General features: G+C 44.7%; 1 long non-coding RNA gene across 2 annotated transcripts; it reads left to right on the plus strand.

Moving 5' to 3' along the window:
- The first annotated feature begins 2,880 nt into the window (after positions 1–2,880).
- LOC114051624 lies at positions 2,881–4,511 on the plus strand. 2 transcript variants are annotated; one of them, XR_003570180.1, is made up of 3 exons: positions 2,881–2,996; positions 3,140–3,274; positions 4,398–4,511. It is a non-coding gene; the product is annotated as an uncharacterized LOC114051624 (long non-coding RNA). The 2 variants fall into 2 exon arrangements; XR_003570179.1 differs by lacking the exon at positions 4,398–4,511 and adding an exon at positions 3,936–4,012.
- The last annotated feature ends 146 nt before the right edge of the window (positions 4,512–4,657 follow it).

Here is a 4,657-nt window from a genome sequence, read left to right on the forward strand (position 1 = left end):
CCCCCCAAACTACAATAGACTAAGATATGACCCATGTGGGTCCTCTATCCACTGCCAGTCTGTTCCTTCTGTCTCATCCAGAAGTCCTCTGTAAGGGGTCTACAAAGATACCAGACCCCTTTCTCAATTATTATTATTATTTTATCACAGATGCTGCATAATTATAATAACCAAGTCTTGCCTCTTGGAGGAGATAAGACAAAGCACCTCCTTCCTTCCTTTGCACAGCTGTGGAATATTTCACGCCCTGTCAGACTCAGTTGATATCTTGGTTAGTTTTGATGAAACTCCTTTTTTGCTCTTTATTTCTTATTCTTTGTGATAAGGGATGGCTCACTGAATAGCAGAGGGATTTATTAAAAAAAAAATAGGGCCTTGAAAAAAGAAGAGACATCACTAAAAATGAAAATTAGAGAAAATATCTCCCAAATACCAGGCTGTCCATTCAGGCTGTCCTATGTTCTCTGATTTTACAGATGAGGAAACCGAAGGAGACAAAGGCTATGTGATTACCCAGGTTTACACAAGCTAAGTAAATGTCTGAAGCAGAATTTTCTATTTTGGCTAGGCCCTGTGCCAGCCCTGGTGGAGACCCAAAGATGAATAAGATTCAGTCCTTGCCTCAGGGAACTTGCAGTCTATTTTGGGAGATAAGAGCTGAAGTCACTAGAATGCCTATTTCCTTGCAAGGGCATCATAGCCGAGGTATGAGAGATATTGTGCTCGCAAGCATCTTCCCCTTTTTCCAACTAATGCTGCAGTTGATTCTGAACGTGCATTTAAAAACTTAACCGATGACAGTGGAGAGTCTTGGGCTCCCTAATAATTGGGTTTTTTTAAGTCACTTTTCCTACTTAGACTGACATTCTTGAGTACGGGGGAGGTGGGGGGTGGCAGAAGCTTTGATAATAATGAAGGAATAAATAAAAGAGCATTTAATAAGCAGTGCTTGGCTGCTAGATGGTGAAGTAAGTAGAGCACCGGGTCTGAAGTCAGGAAGACTCATCTTCCTGACTTCAAATCTGACCTCAGACACTTACTAGCTGTGTGACCCTGGGCAAGGCACTTAACCCTGCTTGCCTCACTTTTCTCATCTGTAAAATGAGCAGGGGAAGGAAATGGCCAACCTCTCCAGCATCTTTGCCAAGAAAACCCCAAATGGGGCCAGGAATAGCTGGACATGACTGAAAGCAAATAAACAACAACAACAAAAAACAAAACCCGACTGAATGACTATTATGTGCTAAGCCCTGGAGATTAAACACACACACACACACACACACACACACACACACACACACACACACATAACAAAAAACAAAGACAGTCCCCCTCTTTAGGAGCTCACATTCTGAAAAGGGTTTCGGGGCTAGTCAAATAGAAAGGAACTGTGGTCTTTCCCTTTGAGTAGCATATAGTAGTATAGAGCACTTTCAAGTTTGCGAAGCACTTTACATAAGTTATCTCATTTGATTTTCATAATGAGCCTGGGAGGTAGGTGCTATAATTATCTCCATTTTATTGAAGAAGAAATTGAGACTGATAGAGATTAAGTGACTCACCCAGTGTCACACAGCTGGTAAGTGTTTAAGGCAGGATTTGAACTAATATCCTTCTGATTTCAGATCCAGCATGTTAGCCACTATGCCACAGGTACAAACCATGTGCTAATGCATCTCTTTCAATGTTATTTTCACTGATAAAACATATGCCAGGAGCTGGGAATACAAAGACAAAATGAAAATGATGCTTGCCCTCAGGGAGCTTACATTTTACTGAGAGAAAAACAAGATTGCATGGGGAAACATACACGGAATATCTGCCGAGTAAATGTAATTTGGTGGCAAGGGGACAGCACTGGGGGGTGGGATGGGAAAGTCAAGAAAAGCCTTGAGTAGGAGGTGGCATCTGAGCTGTCCTTTGAAGGAATGTTGAGATTCTATGAGGGGGAAGCAAAGTGGGAGGGGAAGGGGGAAGGGAAGAAGCATTTATTAAGTACCTACTGTGTGCCGGCACAGTGCTAAGTGATATGCAGATATCATCATTTGATCTTGTATTAGGCATGGGGAGCCTCTAAGGTCCCTCCGGCTCAGGTTCTGTGAGGCAGGCAGCTGGGTGCCTCAGATAAAGCAAAACCAATTACTATCATTGCTGCAGCCTTGAAGGTTGGCAAAGAGTTGTATGTATATTATCTTGTTTGATGCTCACGATAACCCAGGGAGGTCGGCGCTAATATTATTCCTATTTTCTTTTTGTGTCCCCAACACTTAGCATAGTGTCTGGCACATAGTAGGTATTGAATAGATGCTCACTGATGGATTGATTTTGCAGATGAGGAAATCGAAGCAGATTAAGTTTGTGTGGCTATCCAGGTTCACACAGCTTAGTACTTACTAAGTCTGAAGTGGAATGCTCTTTTTTGCTAGTATGTTAAGGTTTGCAGAATGCTTTACAAATGTTATCTCAGGAAAGTGAGGTTGGGAAAGGTTGTGACTTGCCTACAGTTACCCATCTATTACATGTCAGAGGCAAGGTTAGAACCCAGGTCTTCCTGGTTCCCAGTCCCTTGCCAGCTCCACCTCTTCAGATAAAGTGACTTGCCCAGGGTCCTACCATTATTTACTGTGTATAAAACATTGCACCCTGGCTCATGCCTCACCAAAGCTTTGCTCAACACTGGGTTCAGCACTTCTAAATTTCAAGGGTTTATGGATTCATCATTGTGGGTTCTCCTGCCTACTCATATCACAACCCTCTACACTTTAGTAAATGAATTTCGAGAATTGTTCCGGCCCCCAAACGCATTGCCCTATGCCCCACCTAGGGAGGAGCTTCCCCTGATGACAAAGCTCTAGTTACTAGGCTGGTCCGAGGAGGGCTGGCAGGAAGGCTGTTTCCAGGCAATACAGAAGAGGTTGCCAGTTTGGCCAGGCCTATGACACGGTATATTCTGCAGTCCTGGCCTTGGAGAATCCATTGTCCACCTCTGAGCCAGGGTAAGACTCCAGAGAGGTAATGGAGGCTTAGTAACCTGGTTTTAATTTTTCCCTGGAGAGTTTCTAAAGCCTGTTCTCTCTGAGCAAACATGCTTCCAACTGGGGAATACCAGAGGAAGAGGAACAAAAGAAATTTGCCTCAGTTCTAGGAGTATGAAGATGCCTGAGGCATTGAATGGCTAATCCAGGCAGTTTGATGTCCTTGGCTGAGAGCTGGCCTCAGAGTCGGGAAGCCTAAAAGACCTGCCCCTTAGGCACACAGTCTGTGGGTACTCTGGGTAAGTCTTTCACTGTCTCAGGGCCCCAGGTAGTCTGTTAAGGTCACAAGGGAGAGACTGAGCAGGTGTACAGACCTGCATCTGGAGAGTGAGCTTACATGCCTGAAGTTCCCCATTCCAATGACATGGAAAGTTCCCATAAGAAAAAGAAATACTTTGACTACTGATCTCACAGAACAAAGTGTTATGGAGCTGCGATTTGTGGTTACTGAAGGTAGGAGACCCAAGTCACAACTATGCAAATCTCAAGTCTCCCAACTCCCATGGGCAAAAGGCATCCTTGTTTAGTCACAAGACTGATAGACTTGGAGTCAGGTGACCTGAGCCTTTCACCTATCACAGCCGTGTGCCATGGTCCACTTGTTTTATCCCTCTGACTTCCCCGGGCCTCAGTTTCCTTATTTATATTAATAACATAATACTACCTATCTCAACTGGTTTTTAAGAAATACATTTGTGGACCCTAAAGTGTTAGAGCAAGATCTTTACCTGCCTCGATGGTTAGCAATGGAAGGGACCTTAGACATTATTTAGCTCAACCTATTTTACAACTGGGGAAACTGAGGCCCAGAGAGTCCAAATCAGTCTTAGCTGATTAGCAACAGAACCAAGACTAAATCCAACTGCTCTAATCTAACACTCTTTTGTCTTATTCTCATAGCCTGGTTGAAATGAGGAGAGAACTTTGGAAACTTCAGTCAGGAGGGCTGAATATCTCATTGGTGTAGGGACCTTCCAGTGAGTGAATTCCTTCTGCCAATGCCTATCAGTCACTGCCTTAGAACTTAAAGAGCTTCTGGGAGTATTTCAAATGCAACGCCTTGGATAAGTCCCATAAACTCTCTGACATTCATTCATTTATTTTCTGTAAGAATAAGGAAGTGGCACTAGCAGGTCCCTTCTAGACCCAAGTCTCCCTATGTACCAGATGCACAGTCAGAATATCTGAGGACTTGAACGCAGGTCTCCAGGAGGAGACCTGAAGGCTTGCCCTTTTCCTATTCCCAGCTGCTCTTCTTAACCTCAGGGATCTAAATCAGTGAGTTATTATCATGGCAACGCAGTCCTAGGCCTTAGGTCCCGTCTCTTTTCTGCCATTTCTTCTCAATCATTTTCTTTCCAGATTATGAAAGACTAGGAAACAGACAAACAAACGGCCAAAGGTCTCAGTTTCTCCTTTTCCCTGTTCAATTCGCCGAGTGCAGAGGGAGCAGGAGCGTCCCCGCGGCAGTGCCTTCATCCCCCTGGTGCCTTGGGCGTCCCGATGGATAAATCGGCAGCCCACTCACTCCTCTCACCTAGAAATCGCGTGGTGAATTGGCGTGGAGGGTGCGGAAGGGCAGGGGAGGGCAGGGGAGGGCAGAGGAGGGCAGGGGAGGGGAG

Source organism: Vombatus ursinus, unplaced genomic scaffold (assembly GCF_900497805.2).
Source record: "Vombatus ursinus unplaced genomic scaffold, bare-nosed wombat genome assembly UNPS02014804.1, whole genome shotgun sequence".
NCBI classification, from domain to species: domain Eukaryota; kingdom Metazoa; phylum Chordata; class Mammalia; order Diprotodontia; family Vombatidae; genus Vombatus; species Vombatus ursinus.